The sequence below is a fragment of the Stenella coeruleoalba genome (genome assembly GCF_951394435.1).
Source record: "Stenella coeruleoalba genome assembly, chromosome: 2".
Taxonomy (NCBI): Eukaryota; Metazoa; Chordata; class Mammalia; order Artiodactyla; family Delphinidae; genus Stenella; species Stenella coeruleoalba.
This window is the reverse complement of record NC_137147.1, coordinates 2,268,556-2,283,124: the sequence shown is the minus strand read 5'-3', so window position 1 is coordinate 2,283,124 and position 14,569 is coordinate 2,268,556. Positions and strand designations below refer to the sequence as shown.

At 46.3% G+C, this 14,569-nt stretch overlaps 1 protein-coding gene across 4 annotated transcripts in view; it reads left to right on the top strand.

Moving 5' to 3' along the window:
• The first annotated feature begins 227 nt into the window (after positions 1-227).
• Positions 228-14,569, top strand: part of TRAF3 (TNF receptor associated factor 3) — a 115,991-nt gene continuing 101,649 nt past the window's right edge. For all 4 annotated transcript variants that reach the window (XM_079913539.1, XM_079913540.1, XM_079913537.1 and 1 more), the window contains exon 1: positions 228-444. The gene's annotated coding sequence lies outside the window, so the exon portion shown is untranslated. The remainder of the gene's footprint in view (positions 445-14,569) is intronic.

Sequence of the window (14,569 nt, the reverse complement as noted above, 5' to 3'; positions counted from 1 at the left end):
GCCGGCCGACTGGCGCCGGGCTGGAGGGCTTAGCAACGGGAGGCGGGTGCGCGCGGGCCGGGCGGGTGCGCGCGGGGCCGCGGCCCGTGGGGCCGGCCGCGCTCGCGGGCTCCCGCAGCTCCCACGCGTGCGCGCGCGCGGGGCCTGGCGGCGGGGGCGGGGCGGGCGCGCGCCGGGGCGCGCTCCAGCGGCCGGCGGGGATTTCCAGCGCGCGAGAGGAAGTGCCTGCGAGAGGGTGCGTGAGGGCGAGGGAGCGCGGCGCGGCGCGGCCGCCGCGTGCGCGAGCCGGGTTGCAGCCCAGCAGGGACTTTCCAGCCGGCGGCGGCGGCGGCCGCCGGCCCTTCCCCGCCCCCCGACATGGGGCTGCCCGGGGAGCAGGACGCTGCGGACCGCGGCGGAGGACGCGCCCAGCGCCCCTGAGCCGGCCGAGCGGCGCGGACGCGGGTAAGGGGCCCGGCGGGTGGCGGGCGGCGGACGGCTCCATCCCCGGCGGCTCCATCCCGCGCCCTCGGCGGCGGGCGGGCCCGGGGCCGGTCGGCGCGGGGCCGGGGCGGCGCAGGCCCGGCGCCCGGCGGCGAGTGCCCGGTACGGCGCCGCCTCGCCCCAGCCCCAGCCCGGGCCCGCCCGCCCCCCGGACGCCTCAACTTCGGGAAACTTTGTCCTCCGGCCCGGCCCGGCCGGGGCCCGCGGGCCGGGGCTCCCGCAGCTTTTCAGGAAACGGGGCGCCGAGGCCTCTTGGAAACGTGACCCCCCCCCATCGGGGTGGCGAGAAATCAGCATCTCCTGCGAGGTTGTGTGTTGCGGGGTGAGGAGCGGACCGATTAGGGTGTCTACATAGCCGAACGTGTTCACCCTGGGTTGGCTTAGGTTTTTTTTTTTTTTTTAAAGCCATTATTTAAAAGTTTATACTGAGTCATTCCTCTGCAGATGAACCTCTGATTCATAATCGGAGAGCTGCAGTGGCCTCGGTGGCAGGCGGGTACTGGGATCCAGTTTGGGGCGAAATGCACACATTCCGCCTTTGGTTAATTGCTCCTGCACACTTTGCCACGTTTTCACTGTCACCCCGTTGGGGACATCTATTTAATATTTAGGCCTTTAGAAAGAATTCCGTGTGGAAGAATATTCTTTACCTTTCACTTGAAAACATAGCAGCAAAATGGAAATGAATGATGTGTTGTGGACGTGCTTTGAAATTTAAGAAGCCTTCATATAATTGTCCATTTGAAGGAAGCAATTTTTTTTTAACATCTGTATTGGAGTATAATTGCTTTACATTGTTGTGTTTCTGCTTTATAACAAAGTGAATCAGCTATACGTGTACATGTCCCCTCCCTCTTGCGTCTCCCTCCCTCCCACCCTCCCTATCCCACCCCTCTAGGTGGTCACAAAGCACGGAGCTGCTCTCCCTGTGCTATGCGGCTGCTTCCCACTAGCTATCTGTTTTACATTTGGTAGTGTGTATATGTCCATGCCACTCTCTCACTTCGTCCCAGCTTACCCTTCCCCCTCCCCGTGTCCTCAAGTCCATTCTCTACGTCTGCGTCTTTATTCCTGTCTGAAGGAAGCAATTTTATTTCATGTTTTTCGTATTAAGCCGTGAATCAGTTTTCAGAATGAGATGGGGAGTGTGTGTGTGTGTGTGTGTGTGTGTGTGTGTTATTTATTCATTTATTTTTGTGGAGTCATAAAGGCTGTATTGAGTAGCGTTGTCGCCGCTTCTTAATTTACATTCACAGCATACAACTGAGGAGGAGCCATAATTTTTTTTTCCCCTAGCATTTGCTGGTGAAGCTTTTGGAAATGTTGTGTTCTGTAATCTTGTATATGTCTATAAAATCCTTATCTAAAGAAACGACCAGGTGGACCATCAGTTGGTGCTAATATCTTTCACATCTTTGAAAATGGCCTGTTTAAAAGGCTGCATCATATGTAGGATGTCTGGCAAAAGAGTGTACGTTCGTTTTTCAAATGAAAGGAAATACTTGTGTTTTCACCGTGTGGTGACAATATGTATACTGAGAATTAGTCCAAGGTGAAAAATTCTTTGGCCAAAACAAAAATAAGCCTTATCAGTGTGAAAACTGTAAAATACATGAGATTGGAAATCTGGTGAGTAGGTGCTCAGGACAGAAACCCTGACAGACCTGGGATTCCCACATCACTAGTTAAAATCAGACCTTATCAGGGATGACGTTTAAGATGTAAGGTGTCTCACCCAGACGCCATCTGTTCCAGCTGTCACAATGCAGAAGCCGGGAAAGCAGAGAGCTGGCAGGGAGAATTCCAGCTTTTTTTTTTTTTTTTTTCAGACGTTCATGTGAATTTTTCTATGAGGGGAAGAAGACCAATTATTTTCCTTGGATGCTATCCATTAATTTTGGAATTAATAAGATGGCCTCACTCCTTGTAAAGCAGGGTGTAAAGACCTTCCACTGGAAACAGGCAATAGCAGTGGCCAGTTGTTTCTGTTAATACCATCAAAATATTCCTGCTCTTGTTCGTGCCTCGAAGAGAGTCCTTGGTTTAACTGAAACATCTGAGCTGCTTCTTGCTGTTCTCCCCTGTGTTTGGGATTTTGATTCCGTAAACAGCCCTGCTAGAATCCCTTTAATTGTTCACTGTGCAAAGCGAGAAGGGCCTTGGGGGGGGGGGGTGGGCGGTGTCAGGATAGATGTGCTAGTAAGCTGAAGGATGAGAATGATTTATCACTCTCTTAAAGTCCTTTTTTATGATGTTAAAGCTGTACTTCAAGAAAGACTGTCACTGCGGTGTTGCAAGTCTAGGCTAGCGCAAGCAAGCAAAGGAAATTGCGTTAAATTTGCCCGTCTCTATTTTCTCATCTTTGCAGAGCAAGACTCTCCAAACGGCAAGTGATCTAACCTATCAACTGTTATGCAATAGCTGAGTTTCCTTGTGATGGTCAATTTAAGAACTATTAACTTAGCAGAGGAGATCTCTTACGGCCAAGGCCTCTGCATCAGTTCCATGGAATCAGGACCCCCCCCCCCACATGCTTCTTTACAAGTGTTTATAGAGGAAGAAAAATTATTATTATTATTATTTTTTGCTGGGGAAGGAGAGTCATAATATTGACTTCAGATACAGAGAGAAACTAGGAAGAGAGCTACAAAGTGAGAAAGAAGGAGGTGAGGCCAGTGGATTTGGAAGACGACCAGGGAGAGGCAGCCGAGGCCTAAATGTGGAGATGATGCTTCGACTAGTTCCGGGCAGAAGGAACGAAGCTAGTGTGAGAGAGGGCCGGATGCCTGCGGGCAGGAGGGCAGTAGAGAGAGGTGAATGGGGATGGGGTGTCTTGTGCCACAGCAGCAGACTTTGGGTCCAAAGGAGCTCATGGACGTAGAAGACAATGCAATTTTAAACAGAAAACATTGTATGTGCTTGTGTAATATCTATTATTCATAAAAAAATCTAAAAAATACGAAATGGCTTTCCCATTTTGGAGGGCCTTTACTAACTGGTCTGCACAGCACTATTCTACACATAGTGAGGGGTGGGGGACTGACCAGTCTAGGAAGGAGAAGGTGAGATTTTTTATCATTAAGCATGAAAACCTCTTGGGGGCCAGAATTGCTTGTCTCCCTATGCAGACACTTTGGGGTGAGGCTGGCAGGTGGTGAGATGTCATAAATGCAGGTGACTGTGTTGGTTTCTGTCAACTCCGGAAATCAGGTGGGAATCTCTTGCTGAATTCTGTATTCTTCGAGATAAGTAGATCGTTAACTGGGATTTGGGAGTCTTTTTCTCATTTAATTTGATGTTCAATGAATGTGCCTTGAGTTCTCATAATGTTCTAGTTATTGCGCTAAGTTGAGGGAGATACTGCACCTGCCTTTGAGGGCATGGTCTGCAGAAGTCCGGGGCATCTTGGCCCCTGTGCGTGGTGAAGGAGATGCCAGTGGGTATTTGACTGAGGTAGCACCAGGACTGAAGCCTGTGCCAGGGAGGGTGAGGAAGAATGATTTCACCACCCTGCCCTCAGGGAGCTGGCTGCTCAGCTAGAGGGTGAAGACCCACTAGGAAGAAGCTAGAAAAGTCATACAGTGTAGGCTAACGTGAATCAGTGGGTTGTGCAGAGGACTGGAAGTATGGTGGCAGTTCAGGAAAGGGAAGGACAGCTCCTGGCTGGCGGGGGTAGCCAGGGAAGTCTTCTGGGGAGTGGGCGTTGAGACCCAGTGTCGGGAAGGCAGGTGCCATGGGCCCATCCGGGGCCTCTTGCAGGGCCCTGAGAAAGGCAAGAAGAGGATTTCTCCCCCTCCTGGCTTTGTTTTGGTAGTGTGGCATCTGACATGTGCAGTCCTGTTGCTTCTTGCCAGTAGATACAGTCCTGGTGATGCTACTGGTCAGTGGGTTTCCGGTGGTGATGTTTCCCGTGCTGTCCTCTGGCTCCTGCCAGGCCCTTTGTGACCAGGAGCTCAAGCTCGGGGCAGTCGGGAGGTCTGCCCCACGATGGGCCTGGTCTATGGTGGGGAATAGAGCAGTGGGCCCCAACCTGGGCAGCAGCACTTTGCTGTCCCTGATGTTTCTCGTTGTAGGTAGAAAGTATCAAAAGGTAGTGGCGGGCTTCCCTGGTGGCGCAGTGGGTGAGAGTCCGCCTGCCGATGCAGGGGACACGGGATCATGTCCCGGTCCGGGAAGATCCCACATGCCGCAGAGCGGCTGGGCCCGTGAGCCATGGCCGCTGAGCCTGCGCATCCGGAGCCTGTGCTCCGCAATGGGAGAGGCCACAACAGTGAGGGGCCCGCGTACCGGAAAAAAAAAAAAGGTGGTGGCGAGGGGAGGGGTGTAAATGTAGATTTCCCCCCAAATCTACTGCTGTGTCATCCATGCTGAAATGACCTAAATCTCTTTAATTCGCAAGAAATAAAAAAGTGCCTTGTAATTTCATTTCATGGTTTACTTTTTCCGAGCGTTTGCTCCATGCTGGTTTTTGACTCCATTTTTTTTTTTCGGCCTCGACGCAAGGCTTGTGGGATCTTAGTTCCCTGACCAGGGATTGAACCCTGGGCCCTAGGCAGTGAAAGCGCAGAGCCCTAACCACTGGACCGCCAGGGAATTCCCGACTCCATGTTTTTTTTCCTCCATGTTTTTTTAATGGAGGTTATTTGGTAACTTTTATGAGGCCATTCTACCAAGAAAGATATCATGCCTGCTGTTCTGATATCCTGATTTCCTTTCCAATTAAAACACTGATTCTATGGCAAAACCTAAAAGCGTATTTGTTGGAAACTTCGTTTCTTTAAGTGGAGAGAAAAGCTAAATTGACTAACTGGGATAATGTCATCTTTAGGACAACAGTAGCATCAAAATACTAAAACATTAGTTTCCGGGAGTCATAATGATAGTGAAGGTTTTCAGAGACTAACTTTGTACCCTGGAAGGTTAATGTCCAATAGGAGGCCTGCATACGCTTGAGGTGATGAGGTGCTGGTCAGGCCCCCACTCCCCCCCAGGACCTGGCACATGGTGGACTGACCCTCCGTCAATGTTTGTGTTCAGAATCTGCAGGTTTGGGAAGGAAGAGGGGTGTGACAGATGCCCACACAGTGGCTCCATGTGGCTTGGCATACGTGTCTGCAGGTGGGTGTGCCCTGGAGCTGGCCTCCCTTGACTGCGCTTCCGCTCCCCCCACCTCTCGTCCCCTGTTCTGATGGCGCTTAGCTCCCTGGTTTGTTGCGTTAGGGGGCTTGTAAGATGGGAGGCTTCATTTGACATTTTAACTTTCGTGGGTGCATAGCCTGATGTTTGAAATGTTATTGTAGGGTAAATTAAGTGTTTTGGTTTCGGAAGGCTTTTTTGTGTGAGAAAGGGCATGGCATGGTTTTAGTGCAGTATGTCTCAAACCCTCGATAGGAGTCTAAGCCCATTAAAGTTTTATCTTAAAATTGAATAGGACTTTTACATTGTACTCAGTAATATGTCCCCCCCAGGTTCTGAGTACATTCGATTCTCCAGAAGATGCGTTGTGTTCATCCTTGGCTTCCCTAGGATCTGTGAGGGGTCCCCTGGCATTCCTACCATGTGTCCTTGGGGCTGTCCACCCCCTCACTTGAGAAGTGTGGGCATGGTGGAAGGCACCAGCTTTAAAGATCTGAATCCCAGTCCTGCCCTCTGTACACACTAGCAGAACAACCCGGGGCAAGGCTGCTGGGCCTCTCTGAGTTGGTTTATCCATCTGTAAAATGGGATGGATAGCACCATGTACAGACTTGCTTCTTATGAATGAAATGGACAAGAAAGCCTTCTACTGATGTCAATTTTCATAGTAATAGAGGGTTGAGATGTAATGGAGTAAGAGCGTTAAGATCTTAGAATATAAACATAACGTGTCAGATCTCGGTGGGGGCTGTAGAGATTTTCTAGTTGAGTTCCCTCTTTTTATATGGGAGGCAGCTGAGGCTCAGAGTGTTTGCGTAAGTAACTCTCCCAAGTCAGATCGTTATCTGGCAAAGCAGGGACTATTCACCCAGAGTAGTGGTTTTTTGGGTTTTTTTTTTTTTCCCCTTGCAGTCTTCATTTTTCCAAGATTGGCCCCAGGGAAGCTGCTTGGCCTCTAATTCCAACTTGGGATAATTGAATTATTTAATCAACACACATTTTTCTGAGAACTTACCCAGGAGCTATGCTAGTTGCCAAAGCTAAAAAGTAAAGTAAGATGCATATGATCACTACCCTCAAGGAGCTTCCGTGAGATGAGTAAGCCAGAAGAACCATTTGGTTACAGCACAGTGTGGTGGGTGCCATGGTGGTGGGGCAGAGGCGCTGTGGGAGTGCGGAGGTGTTTTCCAAGGGAGGGTGAGCGTGCGCAGAAGGAAGGAGCGTGTCAGGGGACCTGTGAGCCTGCAGAGGCTCCCTGTGGCTGCCGTTCAGGGGACAGGGCTCCGGAGAAGGGAACTGCCTGCCTTGGGGTGCCACCTTGGTGCCAGCCTAACTTTTGAGGGAAGAATCGTCCCCATTTTACAGATGAGGAAAAGGAAGAGCATCGGGCCTGTTGGGCTCTATCATAGAGTTCGTGTTTTCATCACTGTGCTCTGTGGTCAGTTTAAGCTGAATTACAATCCGGTTTTAGATTTTGTTCTTATTCTAGACTTTTTAGTTTTGCTTTCAGATTCTAGATGTTTTAGTTTTGCTGCTATATAGTGCTTTTAAAAAGACACTGTGTATTTTTCCAGCATATATATAGAGTGTGTGTGTGTGTGTGGGGGGGGGGGGGGTACGCAGGCCTCTCACTGCTGCGGCCCCTCCTGCCGCGGAGCACAGGCTCCGGACGCGCAGGCTCAGCGGCCACGGCTCACGTGCCCAGCTGCTCTGCGGCACGTCGACCCTCCCGGACTGGGGCACGAACCCGCGTCCCTGCATCGGCAGGCGGACTCCCAACCACTGCGCCACCAGGGAAGCCCCAGCATGTATTTTCCATGCGGCCTTTCCTCTCCTCCAGCACCTGTTTTGCCTGTACCGACTGACTTTTCCAGGCGGTGCTCCATTTCGTCTCTCTGTTTTGAGTTATTTTCTTAGAGCAGCAACATTGCATTCCACATCCTTTAATAAGTTCAGTTAAGGCGTTCTTTACTCTGTGGTTCTCGCCGAGGAAAGGCCCCAAACTTGACTTACTAATGTGTTTTCTTTCTCCTTTCTCTCTCTTAATTTACATTTAAACCGGTAGTCTAGTAATAATGATAGAATTTAGTCATTATATTTTTACAGGGTTTTGCAAATATTAGCTCGTTAGTGGTGAACAAGTCCTGGAGGCCTGGTCACTCTGTAGAGAGCTGGTTACAGCCAGCATAGGCAGCTTTCCACCCATTCATCTGGAATTTAATTATAACTGCGGATTGCTTATGGGAATACGAGTTAAAGGCAATGAAGCCTTCTCCACAATTAGCAGGGAAATTATGTCATTGGCTATTTTGGAGAAGATTTTACATGGCTCTTCTGCTAGAACCACTGTAAAGTTTTGAACACGGAACCAGGAAGGGTCGTGATGGCTGGACTGAGGTGAGGGGGCTTGTTTCATAGCCGTCTGTACCTGCTCCAGGGAGGGCGTGAGTAAGGGGACACAGCTGGACACTGAGGCCTAGATGACGAGCTTCTTAAGGACAGGGTCACTTCATCGTATTTTCACAGTCTGGCTTAAGATGTACTTAGGCCATCTTAGACCAATTTATGTATGAAAAGAGTATGGGTCTGAAGTCAGACCCAATTTGAATTCTGGTCCTTCCTTTAGCTAACTATGATAGTAAGTTCTTTATCCTTTCCGAACCTCAGTTTTCTCATCTGTGAAAAGGTAGTTGTGAGGACCGAAAGTGAGAATGTGAGTGAATGTGAGAACCTAGCATAGCATGAGTGGTAATTCCTTTCCCTCTTTCCTTTCCTGAGCGATTCCCTAAAGGGAGAACATGCCTTGTTAGCAAAGTGAATGATGGGCTCTCTTGGGAGTATGGCCTGGCCCTGGATGACAAGTAGGGGTAGAAGAAGCACATTATTGGACTGTCAAGAAATTATTTGTAACAAAGAATAAAATATCTGGAAACTAAAAATCACTGTGTATTTGCAAAAAAAGGAATAAATGTCTATAGATAGGCCCTCACTTTTTTAGAAAAACAAATTTTACATATGATTTTTGATAAATTAAAAATTACATTTTAGGGCTTCCCTGGTGGCGCAGTGGTTGAGAGTCCGCCTGCCAGTGCAGGGGACACGGGTTCGTGCCCCGGTCTGGGAAGATCCCACATGCCGCGGAACGGCTGGGCCCATGAGCCATGGCCGCTGAGCCTGCGCGTCCGGAGCCTGTGCTCCGCAACGGGAGAGGCTACAACAGTGTGTGAGGCCCGCGTACTGCAAAAAAAAAAAAAAAAAAAAAAAAATTACATTTTAGTACTTTTTTCCCATTATTTAGCAGAATAATATTCTTAAATTCATTCCAATCTCTGTTCAAATATCACCTCTTCTAGGAGGTTTTCCCTGAACACCCTAGTTAAAATAGCCCATGCTATCACTCTCTAGTCTCTTAACCTTGCTTTCTTAATTCATAGCAGAAAATTTTTTTTCGACACCGTAACCCAGTTACCAGGAGAGTGCCTGGAGTATGTTAGATACTCAAGTATTTGTATGAATCAATCAATCAATAAACTACAGTCCAACGAGATTTTCTTTTATTGAGGCAAAATTCACATAATGTTCAGTTAACTGTTTTAAAGTGTATAGTTCAGTGGTATGTAGTGTATTCATAATTTTGTGCAACCACCAGCTCGCTCTAGTTTCAAAACTTTTTCATCACTCTGTAAAAAAATCTGTACCCATTAAGTAATCATTCCCCATCCCCCCTTTCTTCTAATCTGATAATCTCTAATCTGCATTCTGTTGCTATAGATTTGCTTGTTCTGAGTATATCATATAAAAGGGATCATACAGCCCGTGACCTTTTGTGTCTAGCTTCTTTCACTTAGCATAACATTTTTGAGGTACATCCAAGGTGTAGCATGTATCAGTAGTTTGTTCCTTTTTTTGGCCAAATAATATTCCATTGTTTGTATATATCACTATTTATCCATTCATCTACTGTTGGACATTTGGATCGTTTTTACCTTTTGGCTATTATGAATAATGTTTACAAGTTTGTATGTAGACACAGTGTTTTCATTTCTCTTGGGTGATATACCTAGGAGTGAATTGCTGGGTCATGTGGTCATTCTGTGTCTAACTTGTTCCCACCTGCAATGTACGAGGGTTCCAATTTCTGCACATCTTTGCCAACATTTATTTTGTTTTGTTTTGTCTTGATTAAAGCTATTTTAGTGGATATAAAATGGTATCTCATTGTCATTTGGTATTTCCTTAGCGACCGACCAATGTTATTGAACATCTTTTCATTGTACATCTTTTTTGGAACAATGTCCCTTCAAGTCCTTTGCCCATGTTTTAGTTGGGTTGTTTGTCTTTTTTTTGACATGTTTGTTGAGTTGTAAGAGTTCTCTATATATTTTGGGTATTAAACCCTTAATAGATATATGACTGACAAATATTTTTCCCATTCTGTAGGTTGTTTTTTCACATTCTTGATAGTGTCCTTTGATGCACAAAAGTTTTTAATTTTGTTGTTTTTGTTCCTTGTGCTTTTGGTATCAAACCTGAGAATCCATTGCCAAATCCAAGGTCATGAAGATTTACCCCTATATTTTATAGTTTCAGCTCTTACATTTAGATCTTTGGTCCATTTTGAGTTAATTTTTGTATTTGGAATGAAGTAGGAGTCCCACTTCATTCTTTTGCATTTGATTATTCATTTGTCCCAGCACCGTTTGTTGAAGAGACTATTCTTTCCCCGTTGGATGGTATTGGCACCTTTGTTGGAAATAAATTAGCTGTGGGTGTTTGAATTTATTTCTGGACTCTCAGTTCTATTCCATTGGTCTATATGCCTGTCCTTCTGCCAGTAGCACACTGTTTTGATTATCGTAGCTTTGTAGAAAGTTTTGACGTAGTAAGTTTGAGAAGTGTGAGTCTTCCAACTTTATTTTTCTTTTTCAGTATTGCTTTGGCTACTTGGCACCTCTTGTAGCTCCATATTAATTTGAGGATCAGTTTTTCTCTTTCTGTAAAAAGGTCATTGGAATTTTGACAGGGATTGCATTGAATCTGCTTTGGGGAATTGCCATGTAGTATTAAGTCTTCCAATTCATGACTATGGGATGGCTTTCTATTTATTTACACCTTTAATTTCTTTATTTTAAATAAATAACTAAATTTTTGGCTGCGTTGGGTCTTCATTGCTGCGTGTCGGCTTTCTCTAGTTGCAGCGAGTGGGGGCTGCTCTTCGTTGTGGTGCGCAGGCTTCTCATTGCGGTGGCTTCTCTTGTTGTGGAGCATGGGCTCTAGGCATGTGGGCTTCAGTAGTTGTGGTTCACCGGCTCAGTAGTTGTGGCTCGCGGGCTCTAGAGCACAGGCTCAGTAGTTGTGGCACATGGGTTTAGTTGCTCTGCGGCATGTGGGATCTTCCCAGACCAGGGCTCGAACCCGTGTCCCCTGAATTGGCAGGTGGATTCTTAACCGCTGTGCCGCCAGGGAAGTCCAACACCTTTAATTTCTTTCAGCAAGATTTTTTAGGTTCAGTATATAAATTTTTTACCTCCTTGGTTAAATTTATACCTGGGTATTTTATTCTTTTGGATGCTATTATAAATGGAATTGTTTCCTTAATTTTCTTTTTGAATTTTTTATTGTTGGTGTATAAAAACACAACTGATTTTTGTGTGTTGATCATATACCCTGCAATCTTGCTGAATTTAGTTATTACCTCTATTAGTTTTCCATGGGATTTTCTATATATAGAACCATGTCATTGGCAAATAGTGATAGTATGTTTCTTTCTTTGCAATGTTGGTGCCTTTTATTTCTTTTTCTTGCTTAATTGCTCTGGCTAGGACTTCTACTGCAGTGTTGAATAGCAGTGGTGAAAGCAGACATCTTTGTCTTGTTCCTAATCTTAGGGGAAAGCTTTTCAGTGTGATTATGAAGTTATGTGTGGCTTTCAAAAAATAAATGACCTTTGTCATGTTAAGGAAGTTCCCTTAAATTCCTAGTTTACTGATTGTTTTGTGATGAAAGGTTGTTGAATTTTGTCAAATGCTTTCTGTGTGTCTATTGATATGATCATGTGTTTTTTTTCCTCCTTCCTCTATTAATGTGGTGTGTTTCATTAATTGATTTTTGTGTGTTGAACCTCCCTTGCTTTCCTGGGATATATCTCACTTCATCATGGCGCAGAGTCCTTTTAATGTGTTGTTGGATTTGGTTTGCTATTTTGTTGAGAATTTTTGTATCTATGTGCATATGGGATATTGGTCTTTAGTTTTCCTTTCTTGTATCTTTGTCTGGCTTTGGTATCAAGGTACCAGCTGCATTTTGACTATACATTGTGTTTCTTCAGAATTTTGAAACCTGTCCTCAGTAGTGTATAGAGAATTCTAGGAGGGTTTTGAAGCAGACAGGACAACTCTTCAGTGATGATCATACCACATACCTCCTTGCTTTCTTAAATGAGGCTGCCCCAATGGCTAATACCTAGGAAAATCCTGGCTGATATCACCACCATAACTCTGTGTCCACCAGTGGTGAATGGAGGAAGGGGTTCTATTCCTGATGCCAGTGCTGGAGCTTCTGTCGTTTCCTGAAAAAGCCACAGATTGTTCCAGATAATGAGTGCTGAGTAACAAACCATCCTAAGCGTCTGTGACCTAAAACAGTAATTTGTTATTAGATAGTATGGTTCTGTGGGTTGTTCAGGCAGGGCTCAGCTGGATGATTCTTCTGCTGTATGTGGCATTAACTGAGGGCTCTCACTGGTATTTATCTGGCCTCTGGTCTGGTCCGGAGGGTCCAGAATGGCTATACTCACATGCTTGGATGGTTGGAAGGCCAGGCTTAGTGGTTCCTCACTTTCCACATAGTGTCAGGGCCTCATCGTGTGGCCTCTCTGCTTGGGTGGTTGGACTTCTTACATGTCAGCTGTAGACTCCTAGAGTGATTGCTCTAGGAGAGTAAGTGGGGATGACAAATCGGTGTAGCATTACTCTTTCTTTTTCTTTAATATTTATTTATTTGGTGTGCTGGGTCTTAGTTGCGTCAGGCAGGCTCCTTAGTTGTGGCATGCATGTGGGATCTAGTTCCCGACCAGGGATCGAACCCGGGCCCCCTGCATTGGGAGCGCGGAGTCTTATCCACTGCACCACCAAGGGAAGTCCCAGTGTAGTGTTACTCTTGCTGTGTTCTGTTAGTCGAAGAACCCCCAGAGTGCTCCCAGATTAAGCAGAGGGGACATAGAGCCTACCTCTTGGTAAGAGGAGTGTCAAGGAATCTGTGACTGTCTTTAATTCACTACATGTATGGTGGTTAGATTCCACAGTGCTGTCAGCAATGTGCATATTGTATATATTTTTTAAGAGAGGCTGTTGTGGGCTAAAATGGAAACACCAACTGTTGTGTGTTACCCATTTTCTGTGAGAAAGTGCATTCTGTATTCTGAACCAAGAATTCATGAATAAACTTTTGAAATACACCCATTCATGAAATGGTAATTGTTTGTATGAAATGTGTGCTTTATTTAATCAGGCATCCTTGATCATCTATTTGCCAGGAGTTTTTCAAGTATAACTTTGAGTCCATAAATTTTCCCTTCCTATTAGTTCATTTAAAAAATTATTTGAAAACTTCACTTTCATTTTGAAGAGTGCTGTAATTCTCTCTGTTCTTAAAGTTTCATTGAGAATATATTAGTAAGCTTATATATCCTAAATATCCTTTTTTCACCCTAGATCATTCTAGTAAATCCCCTAGAGATGTAATAGAATAAAGTTGGAGCTGTTTGTGTATAAAAGGGTGGGATAATTTGACAGCATGTGCAAGACGTGTGTATGCACTGGTTCAATAGGAAATCTCATTTTCTGTATATCAACCTTCTCCGCCTATCTCAGCGGATTGTTGCAACACTATTTGAGTGGGAGCACATATGATGAGGTCAGAGGGGACTGAGGGTGTGGAATTAAATAATGAGCAAGGAATCTGCATCTTTGTTCCAGTGGAGCCACCAGGTATCGGGATTAATACGGTGGAGGGGGCAGAGCTATGTCCCACGTGCGCCCTTTGCTTGCGCCCTGCGCAGAGAGCCCCACTCACACAGTGCTGCCCTGAGGCCTCCGGGCCCAGAGGTGCACAGCAGGAGCTGCCCAGCTCTGTGTTTCCCAAATGTGACTTGCTTTTGTTCCCAGATACCCATCACCCCTGGGCATGTAACCTTCTGTCCAAAGTAGACGTGAATGAAGAGAGTCAGCCACTTTACGTGGTTGATGTGCCGGAGTGACTGACTGATGCATGGAATTTCAGGGAGTCCGGGGAGCTCCTGGACCCCCTGCCTTCGTGCCTGTTGTAAGAACCTCTGGTCTAGATGGTCTCAGGTCTCTTATAGTAAAGTTTTATGTGAAACTTTATGTGTACACACACACACACACACACACACACACACACACACACACACACAATTTTTTTTTTTGGTATGGGGTGCCCATTTCTTACTCTGTCCTTTCTGTGAATTCCCAAAATTTGCTGGCCTTTGCCATTTCATCAGGGAGAAAGTAACTGCTCTCTGCAGGTTTTGGGGGATGCTTCTTTTGATACTACTTACCTTTTTCATTCACTATCACCTTCAGGATGTTCTCTGCCAGAATGTGGTGACTGTGGCCCAGGGGTGACTAGCACAGGGGCTAAAGAAGGGTAGTGAGACTTGAGGACTGGGAAGGCTGGTAACGAAGGCAGGGAGGATGGGGGTCAGGAGGGCAGTGGCATTCACAATGACAGATAAGAGCTCTTAAAGCTTTGACATTCTATTCTTCTAAGTATAACACTGCAGACATAAAAGTTTCTAAATTACATGGAGACCACTGTTGGCGGGCCAGGGGCTGGATTGGAGGCGGTGGGGGGATAGTGGCCTCCCGCCAGTAGAAGCCCTGCCGTGGCAGGACAAGATTCAAGTAGGCGTAGGGACCAGCGAGCTAGA